This window comes from Rhinopithecus roxellana, chromosome 5 (assembly GCF_007565055.1).
Source record: "Rhinopithecus roxellana isolate Shanxi Qingling chromosome 5, ASM756505v1, whole genome shotgun sequence".
Lineage (NCBI taxonomy): Eukaryota > Metazoa > Chordata > Mammalia > Primates > Cercopithecidae > Rhinopithecus > Rhinopithecus roxellana.
In genome coordinates this window covers 29,553,219-29,574,744 of record NC_044553.1, presented here as the reverse complement: position 1 = coordinate 29,574,744, position 21,526 = coordinate 29,553,219, and the positions used below count along the sequence as shown (strand labels likewise).

Below are 21,526 nucleotides of genomic sequence, written 5' to 3'. Positions count from 1 at the left end.
GGAGTTCGAGACCAGCCTGACCAACCTACTCTCTATTAAAAATACAAAATCAGCCAGATGTGGTGGCATATGCCTGTAATCCCAGCTACTCGGGAGGCTGAGGCAGAAGAATCACTTGAAGCCGGGAGGTGGAGATTGAGGTGACCCGAGATCATGCCATTGCACTCCAGCCTGGGCAACAACAGCAAAACTCTGTCTCAAAACAAAAAAAAAAAAAGATGTGACCTTTAGTTAAGTGAGCTTGTGTATTGTACCTAAGTTCATATAAGAAACAAACACCAAGATACATATAGGAATTCCACTGTTTATATGAAATGGTATAATATTGTTAGGAAAATAATGGCACAGTAAGTCATCCTTATGCTGGAACTATGATAACACCAACTTTCTAATGCATAAACACATACTACAAGCACCTAAAGAAAAACCTAGCAAGACAAATATTCAAACTGCAGGCTAAGTTACATGATCGCTTAAATTACTTTCACATGACCTGTCAAAGGAGTATGGCAATGTAAGGTGTTTCTCTTATTTGCTAATATTTCTTTATTTTCCCGAGATCACTCAGTGATCTCAGTGAGTTGAGACCACTGAGTAATTTATGAAGCAATTTAAGCCAGCTGCATAAATTTGCATAAGTAACAAGGAGCTGAACGTTAATCACAAAAACAATGGGAAAAATGTCTCCAGGGCATGTCAGAGATCTTCAAGGTAGCCCTTCCCCTCACAGGACCTGAGGCCTAGGAAGAAAAAATGGTTTCGTGGGCAGCCTCAGGACTTGGGGCCCTGAGTCCCAGCTGCTCCAGCTCATGGCTAAAAGGGACCAAGGTACAGCTTGGGCTGTTGCTTCAGAGGCTGCAAGCCCCAAAGCCTTGGTAGCTTGCACGTGATGCTGGGCCTGCAGGTGCACAGAAGTCAAGAATTGAGGTTTGGAAACCTCTGTCTAGATTTCAGAAGATGTATGGAAATCCCTGGATGTCCAGGTCAAAGTCTGCTGCAGGGGAAGAGACCTCATGGAGAACCTCTGCTAGGGCGTTGCAGAAAGGAAACATGGGGTTGGAGCCCCCTCAGAGTCCCCACTGGGGCACTGCCTAGTGGAGCTGTGAGAAGATGGCCACCATCCTCCAGACTCCAGAATGGCAGGTCTACAAACCATACACCTGGAAAAGCCGCAGGCACTGAATGCCAGCCCAGGAGAGCAGCTTCTGGGCCTGAACCCTGCAAAGCCACAGGGTCGGAACTGCTCAAGGCCTTGTGAGCCCACCCTTTGCATCAGCATGCCCTGGATGTGAGACATGGAGTCAAAGGAGATTAAAATAAGCTTTAAGATGGAATGACTGTCCCACTGGATTTTGGACTTGTATAGGGCCGGTAGCCCCTTTGTTTTGTCCAATTTCTCCCATTTGGAATGGGAGCATTTACCAATGCCTATTACCCCATAGCATCTTAGAAGTAACTAACTTGCTTTTGATTTTACAGGCTCCTAGGCAAAAGGGACTTGCCTTGTCTCAGATGAGACTTTGGACTTGGACTTTTGGTATTAATACTGGAATGAGTTAAGACTTTGGAGGCCTGTTGGGAAGGCATGATTGTGTTTTGAACTGTGAGGACATGAGATTAGAAAGGGGCCAGGGGAGCCGGGAGTGGTGGCTCACATCTGTAATCCCAGCACCTTGGGAGGACGAGGCGGGTGGATCATGAGGTCAGGAGTTCAAGACCAGCCTGGCCAATATAGTGACACCCCGTCTCTACTAAAAAATACAAAAATTAGCCAGGCCTGGTGGCTCACGCCTGTAATCCCAGCACTTTGGGAGGCGGAAGCCGGTGGATAACCTGAGGTCAGGAGTTCAAGATCAGCCTGGCCAACATGGCCAAACCCCATCTCTACTAAAAATACAAAAATGAGCCAGGTGTGGTGGCAGGCGCCTGTAATCCCAGCTACTGGGGAGGCCGATGCAGGAGAACTGCTTGACCCTGGGAGATGGAGGTTGCAGTGAGCGGAGATCATGCCACTGCACTCCAACCTGAACAACAGAGCAAGACCCCATCTCAAAAAAAAAAAAAAGCCAGCTTTGGTGGAATGCATCTGTAGTCTCTACTCAGGAGGGTGAGGCAGGAGGGTGGCTGAAGTGTTGGAGGTTGTAGTGAGCCGACACAGCGCCACTGCACTCCAGCCTGGGTGACTCTGTCTCAAAAAAAAAAAAAAAAGAAAGGGGCCAGGGGCAGAATGATATGGTTTGGCTACCCATAACCTCATCTTGAATCTGGTGGGAGGTGATTAAATTATGGAGGTGGTTTCCCCCATGCTGTTCTCATGATACTGGTTTTATAAGGGGCTCTTTCCCCTTCACTCTCTTTCTCCTGCCATCTTGTGAAGAAGGTACCCGGCTTCTCCTTTGCCTTCCACCACAATTATAAGTTTCTTGAGGCCTCCCCAGCCATGCAGAACTGAGAGTCAATTAAACTTCTTTCCTTTAGAAATTACCCAGTCTCGGGTATTTCTTTTTCTTTTTCTTTTTTTTTTTTTTTTTTGAGATGGAGTCTGACTCTGCCTCCCAGGCTGGAGCACAGTGGCCTGATCTCAGTTGACTGCAACCTCTGCTTCCCAGGTTCAAGAAATTCTCCTGCCTCGGCCTCCGGAGTAGCTGGGATTACAAGCATATGCCACCACGCCTGGCTAATTTTTGTATTTTTAGTAGAGATGGGAGTTCATCATGTTGGCCAGGCTGGTCTCGAACTCCTGATCTCAAGTGATCCTCCCACCTGGGCCTCCCAAAGGCTGGGATTACAGGCATGAGCCACCAAGCCCGGCCTCGGGTACTTCTTTATAGCAGTGTGAGAACGGACTAATACAGACTCCATTCCAGGAGATGACAAATAGCAAAAGGCAAAGTGATACTCCCTTCTTGACTTTTTCTCTCCCCCACTTTTATGTCTTTACGTTTTCTCCTACCATCAACTGCCTTTCCTAACATTGTGGTGACTAATGATTAAAGAAGAAAAGAAGGACGAGATGAAACTACACTTTACAGTACTTTTCCCCCTCACCACTCCAATCCCGAATTGTGGAATTCATTCTTTTCCTGATCCTCTAATTTGTGCCGCGAAGTAAGGCTGAACCTTTCTACAGAGAAAGTGCTATCCAATACCAGGAACCTCAGAGTCTTCCTCAAGCCATTATCTCAGAGCTATCTGGTCACCGTGGTCACCAGACAGGCAGTCTATTAATGTCAAACAGAAACACAGTGGGGGTGAGGGACGGGAGGTGATCTCTGTTTAATTTCGAGGAAGGGTCTAGAGAATCACTATCCAGCCACCTTCCTCCACTGGCCCCTCGATGTTCTCCCGGCACCTCCCGTCCTCGCTCCGGGCCCATCTGCCCAGTAAGGGCCAGAGCGCCCCCTCCTCCGCTTAAGCCCGACCCCACCAACTTTTCAACCAATACGATATACTCTTTCTTCTCAGGACATACTCTCCGACTTCATCCCAGTCAGCTCCCTCCGTCCCACTCCTGGAGACTCACCAAGCGGGTAAGGCCACTCCTCTCCAGCCGCAGCTCGGACACCCCAACACCGGACCGGGCGCGGCGCCCTAGTCGCGCCTGCGCGCGCCGAGTCCGCGCGCCTGCGCACTTCCCGTGCGCCGAGGACACGGACACACCCCTGCAGCTGGAGCCAATCACGGTGCTGGGGGTTTAAATGTCCCTGCCACGCAGGCGGAGAGTTTGCGAATTCACCAGTTAACTGGATAGATTCCGGTCATGCCCGAAGCTGGGAGGTGTTCATGCAGTAAACATTTACTGAGGGCAAACCGTGTGCCAGGCACTGTGCTGGATGAACGATGAAGAAAAGAAAGCGAATAGAATGCTTTCCCTGCCCTTCAGCGTCTTTCAATATGTCTAGACTAAGATATAGATATGTAAACAAATTTATAGTGGATAGAATACAGTGCATAGCACATAGAAAATCTGAGGCGCCTTTGGCTGATAATGAACAAAGCGTTTTATTCTTAGGGGTGTCTGGAAGGGTTCCCGGAGGAAGTGACTTCAGTCCTGAAGGATAAGTAGGAGTTCCCCCGGAAATCTGGCAGAGAAAGAGCTAGAGTTTTCCAGGCTCTGGGAAATAGCTTATGTCGAGAACAGCATAACGCCTTCTGGAAATTTCTAGTAGTTCATCCTTGTGAGAGGCTTAGTGCTAATCGTACATCCCAGAGTGTAGAGGGAAGAAAGCTTTAGAAGGCCGACAATCGCTAGATTTTGGAAGGCCTTGGAATTTTAGACCACTTTATACTATGGGCACTGAAAACTATTGAAGAGTTTTAAGCAGATGGATGATTATTGTAAACTATTTGCTGCAGGAACCCTTCCACTCACCTCTAAGAATAAACTGCTGGAAATCAAGAAAATAAAGGGCTTCATTCACCAGGCACGGTGGCTCACACCTGTAATCAATCCCAGCACTTTGGGAGGCTGAAGTGGGCAGATCACGAGGTCAGGAGTTCGAGACCAGCCTAGCCAACATAGAGAAACCCCGTCTCTACTAAAAATACAAAAAATTAGCCGGGTGTGATGGCAGACGCCTGTAATTCCAGCTAGTCGGGAGGCTGAGGCAGGAGAATCGCCTGAACCCGGGAGGCGGAGGTTGCAGTGGGCCGAGATCAGGCATTGCACTCCAGCCTGGGCAACAAGAGCAAAACTCCGTTCCCCCCGACCTAGACAAAAAAAAAAAAAATAGAAAAAATAGCTGGGTGTGGTGGCAGGCGCCTGTAATCCCAGCTACGTTACTATCATGTCTATCGCTGTCTGGCGACAGTGCCAGACTACCTCTCAAAACAAAACAAAACAAAAAAAAAAAAACAAAAAAACAGTGCTTCAAGGAGGAAATAGTCTGTTCCTAAGGGATCAAGGAAGATGAAGCCTGAGAAATTTTTTTTTTAATTTCATAACACAGAGGTCACTGATTATGTCAGTGAAAGCTGTTTGGTGGAATGCTGGGGTTGAAAAAAACAACTTATTAGTTTGGAGATGGGGGAGATGTAGAGATGGGGACAAGTTGTAGAATGCTTTTGGAAAGTTTGGCCTTGACAGGGAGGAAGGAGGGAGAATGATGAAGGATCAAGATTTTTTGTTATTGTTTTTTGTTGTTGTTGTTGTTAGAATTAAGACAGGGAAAACTTGAGTAAGGTAGGGAAGATTCAACTGAGGAAAAAAATGGTTGAATAAAGGAAGAGAAGGGATAGTCAGTAGGCAAAGATCGTGAAAGGGTAAGAATAGAGGCAGTTTAGAGGCAATTCAAAACACTGGTGAGAGGAATGGTTTTGGAAGAGAGGAGGGAGGGGAGAAAGAGAGAGGAGATATCTCCCCAGTTATGACAGGAAGTATGTTTCTGTATGTTTAGTAACAGGAAGTTAAAAGTTCTCATTTGCTAACTTGTTTTATCTGTGAAGTTGGAGATGGGGTCATCTTCTGATAGAAAAGGAAGTGGCATTGGGAGTTTAAAGGAAAGTTGAGAAGATTGGGAAATATTGTAGAAAGTAATACAACAAGTTGACAGAAAAATGTTGTAGGACTGGTAAGCAATATTGAGGGCTTTTTAATATGGGCAAAAATGAACTCACCATTTTCTGCCCTCCTGTGTAACTTTCTCAAGCAGCAGTCACTTTTTGAGGGCAGAGGTGGAGAAAATGTATAGTTGAGTTAGTTAGTTCATTTAGGGTTGTGATGGTCATTGATATAATTCCGTGGTTCTCAACCAGGGATGATTTTGTCCTCCAGGGGATATTTGGTAATGTCTGGAGACCCTTTATTGTGATGACAGGGAAACAGGGGTAGGTGCTGCTAGCATCATGTCCAGCAGTGGTGTTGAAACACACACACACACACACACAAAATATATAAATTATATACATATATATTTATAAAATATATAATATATATATACTTATATATATATAAAAACAGAGAGAGCGAGAGAGAGAGAGGTCTTACTCTGTTGCCCAAGGTAGAGTGCAATGGTGTGATGTCCGCTCACTGCAACCTCTACCTCTGCGGCTCAAATCCTCCCACCTCAGCCTGCCGAGTAGCTGGGACTACAGGTGTGCACCACCACTGTCCGCTAATTTTTGCATTTTTTTGTAGAGACAGGGTTTCACCATGTCACCCAGGCTGGTCTCAAACTCCTGGACTCAAGTGATCTGCCTCCCTTGACCTCCCAAAGTTCTAGGATTACATGTGTGAGCCACTGCTCCCAATCTGCTGCTAAACATCTTACAATGCACAGGATACCCCTGACAAAAAAGTTTATGTTCCAAAATGTCAGTAACCCCAAAGTTGAGAAACCCTAATCTAGCGTTACCTTGGCACTCACCAATATCTGACTGTAGTCTTCTACAGGATTTTCCTTGAATGATGGCCCAGAGTTTATAGGGTAAAACAGTTCTTCCATTGCATGCCTTTGAAGAAGAATAGAATGAGCAGTGTGCCACAGCTCTTGAGTGTTTCAAGGACTTGTGATGTCACAAACACGGAATTGGAAATTTCCTAAGCCTCCAGAACAAATCTGGATTTACATAGAAGAGATTAATATAGCCGCTTCCTTTTTTTTTTTTGAGAGGGAGTCTGGCTCTGTCGCTAGGTTGGAGTGCAGTGGCATGATCTCGGCTCACTGTAACCTCCGACTCCCGGGTTCAAGCGATTCTCCTTCCTCAGCCTCCCGAGTAACTGGGACTACAGGCACGCACCACTACGCCCTGCTAATTTTTGTATTTTTAGTGGAGAAGGGGTTTCACCATGTTGACCAGGATGATCTCGATCTCCGGACCTCACGATCCGCCTGCCTCGGCCTCCCAAAGTGCTGGGATTACAGGCGTGAGCCACCACGCCCCGTCGCTGCTTACTTTCATTTGAGGCATTGAAGGTCTTGTTAAACACAGATGTTATAATCTCAATAATATAGGAGGAACACTTCACATAATTATCACCCTTAATGTCATTTCATTTATCTGACTAGTCTTAGTCACTAAAATTAGGTTTCTGAGGGAATGGGTATGGGCTAAATTTAATAATAAATATAGCCGGCCAGCGTGGTGGCTCACACCTGTAATTCCAGCACTTAGGGAAGCCGAGGTGGGTGGATCATTTGAGATCAGGAGTTTGAGACCTGCCTGGCCAATATGGTGAAACCCCGTCTCTACTAAAAATACAAAAATTTGTTGGGCGTGGTGGTGCACGTCTGTAATTCCAGCTACTTGGGAGGCTGAGGCTGAAGTATCGTTTGAACCCGGAAGATGAAGGTTGCAGTGAACCAAGATAACGGCTCTGCACTACAGCCCGAAAGATAGCAAGACTCCGTCTCAAAATAAATACATACATACATACATAATAATAATAATAAATGTAGGCTGGACGCAGTAGCTGACACCTTCAATCCCAGCACTTTGGAAGGCCGAGGCAGGCCGATCACTTGAGCCCAGGAGTTTGAGACCAGCCTGGGCAACATGGTGAAACCCCGTCTCTACTTAAAAAATATTATAAATGCCTTAGGCATGAGTAAGAATAAAATCAGTATTATGGAATGTCTGCTCTGTGATAGGCAGCATTCATGGATAAACACTTGACCTATGTTATTTAATCCTAGCAACACCCTGTGAGATAACATTATCCTAATTTTAACTCAAGAACCTGAGATTCCAAGAACTGTATTTTACCCAAAGTCACAAATTATTAGTAGCCAGTCCAAGATCTGAAACTCAGGTCTATCTGTTCTGTTCTAAAGCTCTTGCACTTTCCATTAAACTTCAGTAAGTTTTACAAGGAAGGAGTGATTTCAAATTTTAGCCTGAACAGTTGCCACTGACTAAAGGAAATGGCGGGACACCAAGGAAGAGAGTAGGAGCTAGAGGGAGGCCGGGAAAGAACAAGGAGAAACAAGGAGAATGAAAAAGGGACCAGGGAGGCTGTTCATAGCGTCCGACGCTGCGTACTGACTCTCCCGCAAGCTGGCCTGCCTTTGTTCTTCCTCCATTCTTTTTGAGAAAAACCTCTTCCTGTGTGTCCGTTGTTCACTCTCTTGTGTTCAAATAAAGCTAGATTATTGAAAACGGCGCACCGCAAAGGAAAAAAAAAAAAAAAAGAGCGTGACGGCCTCGATGTGCGCCTGCGCGCTGGCGGCGGCTGTGGCGGGGCCCGGCGGGGAGCGGGTCCGGAGCAGGCTCCCGGACCCAAAACTGAAGGGGGCGTCTGGGGCGTCAGGGAGCTCCCTCGCCTGGCCCACGACGGCCTGATGGAGTAAGAGGGGTTGGCTGTGAATGTGAGTATCGACGGGACGGCCTGCGTTGAGGGTATCGGAGCCCAAGGGTCCTGGTGGTCTGTCCCTTAGGCAGGTTGTGGGGCTGCAAGACACTGCCGGGTTTCTACTCCTGCAGGCTGCGGCGCAGGGGCCACCTGGTGGTCCGCTCTCCCAGAGCCGACGCGGGTTTATGGGCAGGCTGTGCTGCTGGCTTCGGGGTACGGATTTTCGCGGGGGCGTTCCAGCTCTGCTCCCAGCCCCAGAAGGAAACGTGGCTCCAAAGCCTTGACCTTTAGGGGAAGCCGCTGACCTCCTTCGGTCCCCAGGTGGGCAGGGAGTCCAAAGACTCTGGTCCTTAAAGCCCGTAGGTCTCAGGCCAGGAACACATTTCAACCTCTCGCGACTGACAACCTCCGTTCTTTTTCCTCCTTTCGTTTCTCTCCTTGTGGGATGCGTCTCAATAATAACAACTAATAACAAATAATACACAGCTTACTGTGTCCGTTTAATATTTAGTCCGAATCTCGGTGTATAATTATAGAGAGGAAACGCTTTACACCCTCTTCCCCTTTCAATTTGTTGTGTAATCATCTTTGGGAGTAAGATTAAGCCATCTTATTGAGAAATTTGAGATACCCATGGCTTTTAGCAACTTGAGATTGTCATCCTAGGTAAGGGAAGTTCTCTTACCTAGCAAATAAGTGCTGTGTCCACCATAATGGTTTATATCCAGTTTATTCAAACCACAAATAACTTTTTTTTGGAGACAAAGTTTCGCTCTTATTGCTCAGGCTGGAGTGCAGTGGCGCGATCTCGGCCCACTGCAACCTCCGCCTCCTGGATTCAAGGGATTCTCCTGCCTCAGCCTCCCCAGTAGCTGGAATTACAGGCACCCGTCACCATACCTGGCTAATGTTTTGTATTTTTATTTATTATTATTATTATTTTAGGACGGAGTTTCACTCTTTCGCCCAGGCTGGAGTGCAGTGCGGAGATCTTGGCCCCCTGCAACCTCCGCCCTCCAGTTTCAAGAGATTCTCCTGCCTCAGCCTCCTGAGTAGCTGGGATTACAGGCATGCACCACCACCACGCCCGGCTAATTTTTGTATTTTTCGTGGAGACGGGGTTTCACCACGTTGGCCAGGCTAGTCTCGAACTCCTGACCTTAGATGATCCACCCGCCTCGGCCTCTGAAAGTGCTGGGATTACAGGCCTGAGCCACCGCACCCGGCCCACAAATAACTTTTGAGTACTTACTACGAGCTTAGTACTGTTGTAAATACCATGGGAAATCTTAAAATTTGCGTTAAGCCCCATTCTCAAGTTTGGTCATGAATGAAATAACGAAAGACAATATTCAGATACAACTAGAATTTATTTAGTATCTACTCCACATTTGCCAAATACCGCGCCGTGCCTAGAGTTAACTCTTGAGTCTAGAAGATGGTAGGAGCCCTTTAATTAGAAATACTAGATGGTTTTTGAGGAGAACTTTAAAATGGCCTGGAAGGGGCCAGGCGCAATGACTCACTGCCTGTAATCCCAGCACTTTGGGAGGCTGAGGCGGGCGGATCACATGAGGTCAGGAGTTTGAGACCAGCCTGACCAACATGGAGAAACCCCATCTCTACTAGAAATACAAAATTAGCTGGGTGTGATGGCACATGCCTATAATCCCAGCTACCCAGGAGGCTGAGGCAGGAAAATCGCTTGAACCTGGGAGGCAGAGGTTGCAGTGAGCCGAGATTGTGCCATTGCACTCCAAAAACGAAACTCCATCTCAAAAATTAAAAAATAATAAATAAATAAAATGGCCTGGCAGGAGGTAGAGGATGTGAACGAATCTGATCAGCTGAGTTCAGAACCTATTGTGTGTGTGTGTGTTTTGTTTTTTTTTTGTTTTTTTTTTAGAGCCTTGCTCTGTCACCCAGGCTAGAGTGCAGTGGCATGATCCAAACTCACTGCAACCTCTCCTCCTTGGGTTCAGGTGATTCTCCTGTCTCAACCTCCCAAGTAGCTGGGAATACAGGTGCCCACCACCTCCCTGGCTAACTTTTTGTATTTTTAATAGGCAGGGTTTCACCATGTTGGCTAGGCTGGTCTGGAACTCCTGACCTCAGGTGATCCACCTCGGCCTCCCAAATTGCTGGGATTACAGGCATGAGCCACTGCACCCGACCTCAATTGTTTTGATTAAAAGGAAGGTATTTAAAAAGGAAAGACTATGAATAGCGATTATTGTACATCTAGATTAGTGCACATGTAGTCTGAAGGCTGCTCTACAAGAGTTGAAAGGAATGGTAGATGCTAGATGACTTGGTTCTGGGACCAGGAATGGCTCAGGGAGAAGTCTATGTATTGTGTGTTTTGTAATTGGAGTGTCTTAGTGGAGAGTTTAGGATTAATTTGTGTGCCCAATGAATAAGAGCACCTGGGCAGACAAGTTACATATGAATGCTCTACTTGGACCTCTAACATGTAAAATCACTAGTGGAAACCCTACAGTCGAGTGTGTGTGTGTGTGTGCGCGTGTGTGCATGTTTTTTTTTGTTTGTTTGTTTTTTGGTTTTTTTTTTTTTGAGACAGAGTCTTGCTCTGTGGCCCAGGCTAGAGTGCTATGGCCGGATCTCAGCTCACTACAAGCTCCGCCTCCCGGGTTTACGCCATTCTCCTGCCTCAGCCTCCCGAGTAGCTGGGACTACAGGTGCCCGCCACCTCGCCCAGCTAGTTTTTTGTATTTTTTAGTAGAGACGGGGTTTCACCGTATTAGCCAGGATGGTCTCGATCTCCTGACCTCGTGATCCGCCCATCTCGGCCTCCCAAAGTGCTGGGATCACAGGCTTGAGCCACCACGCCCGGCCTATGTGTGCATGTTTTAATCTGAAAGAAACTATCAAGAAGCTCCCAGGTCTTCATCAGTAAAGGATTGATTAAATAAATGTATGCATTTGCTAGAAAGAATGAGCCAACTCTATATGTGGTAATATTGAATGACCTCCTATATAGTGAGAAAGAAAAGGTGCAAAATAGGGTATGCTTTTTGCGACCACTGTGGTTTTATAAAAATATTATGTATTGCATATACAATTGGTCCTGCCTACTACCATGTGGTTAAAAATCAACAAATATGACAGGTGGGTGCTTTCATACCACATTGTTTATTGTCGTGCATACTTCACACATTTTTATTTTACAATAATTTGTATTTATCCACTCTTTTATTTTCCAACCTCTTTATTCCAGTTCTGTGTTCAGGTGGTCAGAGCAGCTAAGTTTACAAGGTAGAAACCAACCCTGGACAGGACGCCATTCCATCACAGGGTACACTCAGACACACACACACACACACTCACCGAGACTGTGACCATTTAGACACCCAGTTCACCCATCAGGCACATCTTTGGGGTGTGGGAGGAAACTAGAGACCTGGAAGAATCCCATGAAGGAATAGGGAGAACATACAAGCTCTATGTAGACAGTGGCCTCAGCTGGATATAATTTACTTTTTCTCATTAATGTTATAACAGCATGGTATTGAATGAAACAGCATTTTTTGAGGACCTGCTGTACCTTGTGGAATAGCTAGATGAAACTAACATATGTATTATAAGTTTTTGTGGTGAGAACACATAAATCTTGCATCGCTTTCTTTTTTTTTTTTTTTTTTTTTTTTTTGAGACGGAGTCTGGCTCTGTCGCCCGGGCTGGAGTACAGTGGCTGGATCCCAGCTCACTGCAAGCTCTGCCTCCCGGGTTCACGCCATTCTCCTGCCTCAGCCTCCCGAGTAGCTGGGACTACAGGTGCCCGCCACCTCGCCTGGCTAGTTTTTTGTATTTTTAGTAGAGACGAGGTTTCACTGTGTTAGCCAGGATGGTCTCGATCTCCTGACCTCATGATCCGCCCGTCTCGGCCTCCCAAAGTGCTGGGATTACAGGCTTGAGCCACCGCGCCCGGCCTTGCATCGCTTTCTAATGTCCCAGAAGATGTTCATGTAGGTGAAAAATCGGTTTATAATGATCTGAGCCTCAAACCAAATTTGTTTAACATATACACACAGTATTTTATTTTATTTTATTTTCCTGAGGTAAGGTCTCACTCTGACCCCCCAGGCTGGAGTGCAGTGGCATGGTCTCGGCTCACTGCAACCTCTGCCACCTGGGTTCAAGTGATTCTTGTGTCTCAGCCACCTGAGTAGCTGGGATTACAGGCATGGACTCCCAAACCCAGCTAATTTTTTTTTTTTGTAGAGACGGGGTTTTGCCATGTTGGCCAGACTGGTCTTGAACTCCTGGACTCTAACGATCCGCCTGCCTCTGCCTCCCAGATGCTGGGACTGCAGGCATGAGCTACTGCACCTGTCAACACAGAGTATTTTTTTGCATGAAGCATAGTTATCGTGTAAATCAAGGGATTGTGCTTTCTTTAGTTCAGAAAGATTATTGAGTTGGTCACTATTTTGGGAAATTATATTGCAGACAGCAATGCTGTTTGTGTTTGTTTGTTTTGAGCCAGAGTCTTACTCTGTCACCCAGGCTGGAGTGTGGTGGCATGATCTCGGCTCACTGCAACCTCTGCCTCCCAGATTCAACCAATTCTCATGCCTAAGCTTCCTGAGTATGTGGGACTATGGGCATGCATCACCACACCTGGCTAATTTTTATATGTTTAGTAGAGATGGGATTTCACTGTGTTGGCCAGGCTGGTCTTGAACTTCCATCCTAAGGTGATTCGCCTGCCTCAGCCTCCCAAAGTACTGGGATTACAAGCATGAGCCACCATGCCCAGCCTATTCATGGTATTTAAAAATCAACAATATCACATACCTGTCTATATTCGTCTGATTTTGTACTAGTCACATTTATAGTTTTATCCTTCTAATATAGTCATGTCTGAGCATTTATATATGTTGATATACATGTTATTTTATAACGCACTTTCATTTAATTTTTCATTTTTATTATAGTTAGCACATTATATTGATATTTGAAGTTTTACATGTGTAAGTAAGTTACAGTAGCTCTGCATTTTATTTCAGGAAGGATAAGAAGGTTATTACAAAATATTTACAATAAAAAGGGGGTACAAAATATCTTAAAAGGAAAAATTGTGACAGTGGGGGAAGCTGGCTGATCAGAACACCAGGGATTGTTATAATAATCCTTCTATTTTTATGTATGAATGAAAATTTCCACAATGATATGTTTTAGGAAAAAAGAGTTGGGTCTGATGTGATTGAGAATTGCTGCTCTACAGTGTGCCTCAGAAATAGCCACAATTGGGATAAGTGTTATAAAGAAGGGACAGGGTTTCAGAAGAGCAGTGCACAGTGAGGGGTATGACCTCGTCTGGGAGATGAGGGAGTGCTTTCCTGGGCAACTGACATTTGGACTGAGATTTGAAGGATGAGTAATTAACTAGATGAAAAGGAGTAAGAGCTTTCCAAGGAGAGGGACCAGCACATGAAAAAGCCCAAAGGTGGGAGGAGTGTGGTAGATGGGAAGAACTGAAAATGCCATTTTGTCTGATCACAGAGACCTACAAGAAAGTAGCTCAAACCTATGTAATACACATTAGCAAGGGTTCTTTCAAGTGGGCCTTGTAAGACATTTTAAATATTTTGATTTATATCTTAGATAATTAGATGCCTTTGAAGGGCTTTTAATAGTGAGGGACAAAGGCATTAAACATAAGCATGCATGAGAATGGTTTTTTCAGTGTATGGTTGAGCAAAACATTATGTGTGTGTTTAGATGGAGGCACCATAAAATTGAAGTAGGCTGGAATGCCAAGCCACCTCATTAACAGCTGCCATTCAAGAGTCACCCAGGTCCCAACAGACTTTGTCACTAAACCTAGGGCCTCCTACTCCATTGCATGATTGAGGATATGTCTTCTTTGATAAGTCTGACCTGATTGAGTGTTGCTTGGAGCCATTCAAACATGCTGGTGGGTCACAAAAGTGCAAACATGGGAGTCCTGTTCTGGTCATAGGCTGAGTAAGCTCCTCGTGGCCAATGCCCCCACAGATAACAATTATTACATCTGTACGGAAATACATAAAACCAGGAAAATCTACTGGAGAGTTACAAAAAACCAGGCAGATTCTAGAGGGGAGTTAACACAAGAATGGGACTACTTGGAGTAATTTCCCATTTTCATGGCTTCTAACATTAGGGCAGGCCCTGATCTGTGTCATGTAGGGTGCTTAAAATTCCAATAGTAAACTTCAGTCTTTGTGGCCTGAAGAACCAGAAGATAAAGCTCAAGCAACTACAGCTGTAGGGAAGCGAGAAGAGAATCCTGGAAAGCAGAGAGAGAGGAGAAGCATCAGACTCTGTGAATAAACTCTGCCCAGATCTCGGCAGACCGCTGAATTATGCATATGTGGAGCACACTCCAAAGAAGCCCAGCTAAGGATGAAATAACTGAAGATTTCATTGCTGCCTAGGAGACAGATTTGTAGTTTGAGTTAACCAAGTTAGATACTACGAAAACAAAAGTAAAAAAAAAACAAAAGTCAATACTCTTCAGAGGAATATAAAGGACTCTAGAGTTGGTGCAACATAACATTCAAAATATCAAAGATATATTCCAAAACTACTCACATACAAAGAAACAGGGAAATGTAACCTATTCTCAAGCTAAATGACACTCTAGACTTAAAATGCTCAAATGCTGGGATTAGCAGGAAATGATTTTAAACTTTTATAACTGTGCATTAGTAAAGGAAATAAAAATGATATAAAGGAAAATGTACTCATAAAGAATGAGTGTGAAACTAAGATAACTAAATAGACATTCTAGAACTGAAAAATATGATATCTGAAATAAAAATTTAAACTGGATGAGGCCTAATGGAAGAATGGAGATGACAGAGGAAAGCATCCTTGAAGTTAAAGTTGAAGAAAGAGTGAGAGGGAAAAAGAAATACATCCTCAGTGACCTGGGATCAATATTTTAAAAACCCAGCACATTTAACTGAAATCTGGAAGGGAGAAGAAGAACAATGAGAAAAAAAAAAAAGTTTAAAAATTTAATGGCTGAAAATTTCCCAAATTTGGTGAAGGACATACATTGATCGATTCAGTAAGCTCAGCAAACCCCAAGAAAAATAAAAATAAGAAAACCACAGAAACCTTAAGAATTTTAATATGAAGAAAACTATGGGTGGATGCCTTATAGTTAAACTATTGGCAGACAAAAGGAAAAATCTAGAAAACAGCAAAGAAAACAACATATTAGATACAAAGAGACAATTCCGTTTACCACTGACAAATCATCAGAAACAGTGGAGGCCAGAAGAGAATCCTTAAAGTGCTGAAGGAAAAAACATGTCAGCCCAGAATTTCAGATTCAGCAGAATAGCCTTCAAGAAAGAATATGGGGCCGGGTGCAGTGGCTCATGCCTGTAATCCCAACACTTTGGGAGGTTGATGCGGGGATGACTGGAGGTGAGGAGTTTGAGACCAGCCTGGCCAACATGGTGAAACCCCATCTCTACTAAAAATACAAAAAAATTAGCCAGGCATGATTACTGGTACCTGTAATCCCAGGTACTTGGGAGGCTGAAGCAGAAGAATCACTTGAACCCAGGAGGTGGAGGTTGCAGTGAGCTGAGATGACACCACTGCACTCCAGCCTGGGTGACAGAGCAAGACTCTTGTCTCAAAAAAAAAAAAAAAAAGAGAGAGAAATAATGTGAAATAAAGATATTGTAAGATAATTCATTGCTAGTAGATCTGCACTATAAGAAATGCTAAAAGAAGTTCTTCAGGCTGTAGGGAAATGATACCAGATGGAAAGTTGAATCTTCAGAAAGCAATGAAGGTTAGAACTTGTAAATATCTGGATAGATATTTTGAAACTTTCTTTTTCATTTCTTAAAAAAATGACTATAGCACAAAAAAGCATCATCTTGGGGGTTCATTACGTATGGTAGATATAAAACATATCCCATAAAGGATGGGATGATGGGTGAGGGTAAATGGGCCTATATTATAGGTTGCAAGGTTTTTACATATTACCTGTAGTGGTACTTTTTTTTTTTTTTTTGAAACAGTTTCATTCTTGTCATTCAGGCTGGAGTACAGTGGCGCCATCTCTGCTCACTGCAACCTCTGCCTCCTGGATTCAAGCGATTCTCCTGCCTTAGCCTCTCGAGTGGCTGGGAGTACAGGCACCGCCTCCATGCCCAGCTAATTTTTGTATTTTCAGTAGAGACGGGGTTTCACCTTGTTGGTCAGGCTGGTCTCAAACTCCTGACCTCAGGTGATCCGCTCATCTTGGCCTCCCAAAGTGCTAGGATTACAGGCATGAGCCACCATGCCTGGCCAGTGGTACTTTTTAACACAGTAAAGAGTATAATGGTAAAGATACATGTTGGAATTCCTAAAGCAACCACTGGGGGGAAAATATAATCATGCAAAGAAGTGTTGCTAAAAAAACTAGTAGAAAAATTAAAGTGAATAATCCAAAGGAGACAGAAACAGGTATAACTGAACAAAAATAGAGGAGCTAAAAATAATAAAACGGTAGATCTAATTCAACTATATTAATAACTTCATTGGCTTTAATGGAATACACACTGATTTAATGCATAAAGACAAAATGGCTAAAAGCAAATGCATGGAAAAAGATCAGACAAAGTAGCATAAGAAGCCTAGAGTGGTTATATTCATATCAGATAAAATAGACTTCAATATAAAAAGTATCACCAGAGTTAAAGGGATCATATCATAACAACAAAAGGTCAGTTCATGAGAAAGATGTAACAGTTATAACTATGCTTGTGCCTGATATCAGAGCTTCAAAATACATGAAGCAAAAATGGATACAACTAAAGGAATAAACAATTCACTATCATAGAGATTTGAACATTCTTCTCTCAATGATAACAAAAAAAATTAGTATACATTTTGGGAGGCTGAGGTGGGAGGACTGCTTGAGCTCAGGAGTTCAAGACTAGCCTGGCCAACAAACATGAAGAGACCCAGTCTGTTCAAAATAAAACCATTAGCCCAGTGTGGTGGCATGTGCCCATGGTCCCAGCTACTTGGGAGGCTGATGTAGGAAAGATTGCTTGAACCTGGAAGGTTGAGGCTGCAGTGAGCCATGTTTGTGTCATGGCACTCCAGCCTAAGTGACAGAGTGGGACCATGTCTTTATTTATTTATTTATTTTTATTTATTTATTTATTTCTTGAGACTGAGTTTTGCTCTTTTGCCAAGGCTGGAATGAAGTGGAGCAATCTTGGCTCACTCCAACCTCTACCTGCCAGGTTCAAGCGATTCTCTTGACTCAGCCTCCCGAGTAACTGGGATTATAGCCTCCTGCCACTACACCAGACTAATTTTTGTGTTTTTAGTAGAGATAGGGTTTTGCCATGTTGGCCACGCTGGTCTCAAACTCCTGACCCCTTGTGATCCACCCACCTCAGCCTCCCAAAGTACTAGGATTACAGGCGTGAGCCACTGTGCCTGGCCGAGACTGTGTCTTCAAAAAAAAAAAAAAAAAACACACACACACACACACAGTATAAATGATTTCCATACAACAACTGCAGAATATACTTTATTTCCCCCACTGTATATATAAACCAGATGCTGGGCTGTAATTCTCAGTATATTTGAAAAGATTAAACTAATATAGTATATGTTCTTTGACTATAATAAGATTATTATGATTACTGTTAATTAATTTTTTTTTGAGACAGCATTTCGATCTTGTAGCCCAGGCTGGAGTACAATGGTGCAGTCTCAGCTCACTGCAACCTCCGCCTCCTGGGTTCAAGTGATTCTCCTGCTTCAGCCTCCCAAGTAGCTGGGATTACAGGTGCCTGCCACCACGCCCAGCTAATTTCTTAGTTTTAGTAGACAGGGTTTCACCATAATGGCCAGACTGGTCTCAAACTCCTGACCTCAGGTGATCCACTCACCTCGGCCTCCCAAAGTGCTGGGATTACAGGCGTGAGTCATAGTTCCCAGCCTCTTAATAAGATTAAATTAGAAACCAAGATATGTAAAAGGCCACAAGTATTTGGAAATTCAATGCATCTTCTATTAGCTGGGCATGGTGGCAGGCACCTGTCAAGCTACTCAGGAGGCTGAGGCAGGAGAATCGCTTGAACCCAGGAGGCGGAGGTTGCAGTGAGCAGAGATCACACCACTTCACTCCCACACCTGGGAGACAGCAAGAGTGCGTCTCAAAATAAATAAATAAATAAATAAATAAATAAATAAAAGGACTTCTGAATAAAATATGGCTTCCATAATAACAGTATATCAGGCTGGGTGAGGTGGCTCACACCTGTAATCCCAGCACTTTGGGAGGCCAAGGCGGGCAGATCACAAGGTCAGGAGTTTGAGACCAGCCTGGCCAATATGGTGAAATCCCGTCTCTACTAAAAATACAAAAATTAGCCGGGCGTGGTGGCGGGTGCCTGTAGTCCCAGCTACTCAGGAGGCTGAGGCAGGAGAATTGCTTGAACCCAGGAGGCAGAGGTTGCAGTGAGCCGAGATCGTGCCATTGTGCTCTAGCCTGGGCAACAAAGCAAGACTCTGTCTCAAAAAAAATAAATAAATAAAATAAATAACAGTGTATCAATATTGGTTTGTTAATTGTGACAAATGTAACATTCTGATGTAAGATTTTTGTTTCTTTTTTGCGACATAGTTTCAGGCGGAGGTTACAGAGATTGCAGTGAGCCAAGATGGCACCACTGCACTCCAGCCTGGGCAACAGAGCTGAGGCTCTGCCTCAAAAATAAATGAATAAATAGCAGTGTATCAATATTGGTTTGTTAATTTAATTGTGACAAATGTAACATACTAATGTAAGATTTTTTTTTTTTTTTTTGGGACGGAGTCTAGCTCTGTCGCCCAGGCTGGAGTGCAGTGGCCGGATCTCAGCTCACTGCGAGCTCGGCCTCCCGGGTTTACGCCATTCTCCTGCCTCAGCCTCCCGAGTAGCTGGGACTATGGGCGCCCGCCACCTCGCCCGGCTAGTTTTTTGTATTTTTTTTAGTAGAGACAGGGTTTCACCATGTTAGCCAGGATAGCCTCGATCTCCTGACCTCGTGACCCACCCGTCTCGGCCTCCCAAAGTGCTTGAGCCACCGCACCCGGCCTGATTTTTTTTTTTTTTAAGACTGAGTTTCACTCTTGTTGCCCAGGCTGGAGTGCAATGGTGAGATCTCGGCTCACTGCAACCTCTGCCTCCTGGGTTCAAGTGACTCTCCTACTTCAGCCTCTTGAGTAGCTGGGATTACAGGTTCGTGCCACCAAGCCCAGCTAATTTTTATCTTTTTAGTAGTGATGGGGTTTCACCATGTTGGTCATGCTGATCTTGCAACTCCCGACTTCAGGTGATCCACCTGCCTCGGCCTCCCAAAGTGTTGGGATTACAGGTGTGAACCACCACACCTGGCCAACTTGGATAATTTTTAATTTTTCTGTGGATACACGAATTTTGCTGTGTTGACCAGGCTGGTCTTGAATTCCTGGCTTCAAGCCATCCTCCCAAAGTGCTGGGATTACAGACATGAGTCACTGACGTGGCCAAATGAAAGATGTTAATATGGGAAACTAGACATGGGGTATATGGAAACTGTACTATCTCTTTCTTTACCACTTTTATATCAATCTAAAACTATTCTAAAGTAAAACGTTTATTAAAAAGTACTAAAAAATGTGGGATGCCACTAAAGCAGTGCTTACAGAGAAGTTTATGGGTTTAAACGTATTTATTAGAAAAGAAAATAGTCCTAAAGATAGTGACCTCAAGTTCTACCTTAAGAAGCTAGTAAATGAAGAACAAAATAAACCCAAAGTATATAAAAGGAAAGGTAATAAAGACAGCAGTCGAAATTAAGGAAATAGAAAAAGACAATAGACAAAATGACAAAGTTGGTTCTTTGAAAAGATTAATAATATTAACAAACCCATAGATAGACTGATAAAGAAAAATACAGTTGACCCTTGAACAACTCAAGGGTTGGGGGCACCGATATCATGTGAAGTCAATAATCCATCTATAGCCTTTGACTCCCCCAAAACTTAACTACTAATAGTTTCCTGTTGACCAGCAGCCTTACATAAGAGTTAATTAGCACATATTTTGCACGTTATATATGTTGTATACTGTATCCTTACAATAAAGTAAGCTAGAGAAAAGAAAATATTAAGGAAATCTTAAGGAAGAGAAAGTATACAGTTGACCCTTGAACCGCACAGGTTTGCGGTTCGCAGGTCCACTTATACACAGAATTTTCTCTGCCTCTGCCACCCCTGAGACAGCAAGACCAACCCCTCCCCTGCTTCCTCCTCGGTGTACTCAATGTGAAGACTGAGGATGAAGATCTTTATGATGATCCACTTCCACTTTATGAACAGTACAGAATTTTCTTTTGTACATATACAAAATGGATAAAGATTATTAAATGTACTGTTAACAATGAGATGAGGCTGGGTGCAGTGGCTCACTCCTATAATCCCAGCACTTTGGGATGCCAAGGCAGGTGGATCACGAGGTCAGGAGTTCTTGATCAGCCTGGCCAGCATGGTGAAATCCCGTCTCTACTAAAAATAAAAAAATTAGCCAGGCGTGGTGGCAGGAGCCTGCAATCCCAGCTACTTGGGAGGCTGAGGCAGGAGAATTGCTTGAACCCGGGAGGTGGAGGTTGCAGTGAGCCGAGATCACGCCATTGCACTCCAGCCTGGATCACAAGAGTGAGACTCTGTCTCAAACACAAACAATGAGATGAATGGAGAACAACAAAACTCTTTGAGAAGAATAGTGATCATTCATCTAGGCTTATTCATTAGCTTGCAGTGCTTATGATTCATGTCACAGAATTTTAAATTATGGTGTGAACCTTTGGGGGGAAAAAGTATATATAAATGACACTGTTAAATACAAGAATACAAACTTTCAACTATTAAGTAAATGCAACAAGCTATCTGGTTACACTTTTAAAACAGTCTTTGTGCTGGGTTTGGTGGCTCACACCTGTAATCCTAGTACTTTAGGAGGCTGAGGTGGGCAGATCACCTGAGGGAGGTCAGGAGTTCGAGACCAGCCTGGCCAATGTGGTGAAACCCCATCTCTACTAAAAAACCACAAAAAAAATTAGCCAGGCGTGGTGGTGCATGCCTGTAATGCCAGCTACTTGCAAGACTGAGACAGGAGAATCGCTTGAACCGAGGTGGCAGAGGTTGTGGTGAGCCAAGATCGCACCACTGCAG

At 44.2% G+C, this 21,526-nt stretch overlaps 2 protein-coding genes across 3 annotated transcripts in view; one reads left to right on the top strand and one right to left on the bottom strand.

The window, feature by feature from the left end:
* The window catches only part of SNAP23 (synaptosome associated protein 23), a 40,151-nt gene extending 36,499 nt beyond the window's left edge, over positions 1–3,652 (bottom strand). The window contains exon 1 of the mRNA XM_010367020.2: positions 3,524–3,652. The gene's annotated coding sequence lies outside the window, so the exon portion shown is untranslated. The remainder of the gene's footprint in view (positions 1–3,523) is intronic.
* A 4,430-nt stretch (positions 3,653–8,082) lies between these two features.
* Positions 8,083–21,526, top strand: part of ZNF106 (zinc finger protein 106) — a 77,571-nt gene continuing 64,127 nt past the window's right edge. The window contains exon 1 of one of the 2 annotated variants that reach the window (XM_030930423.1): positions 8,083–8,306. The gene's annotated coding sequence lies outside the window, so the exon portion shown is untranslated. The remainder of the gene's footprint in view (positions 8,307–21,526) is intronic. The other variant, XM_030930422.1, reaches the window with a different exon arrangement.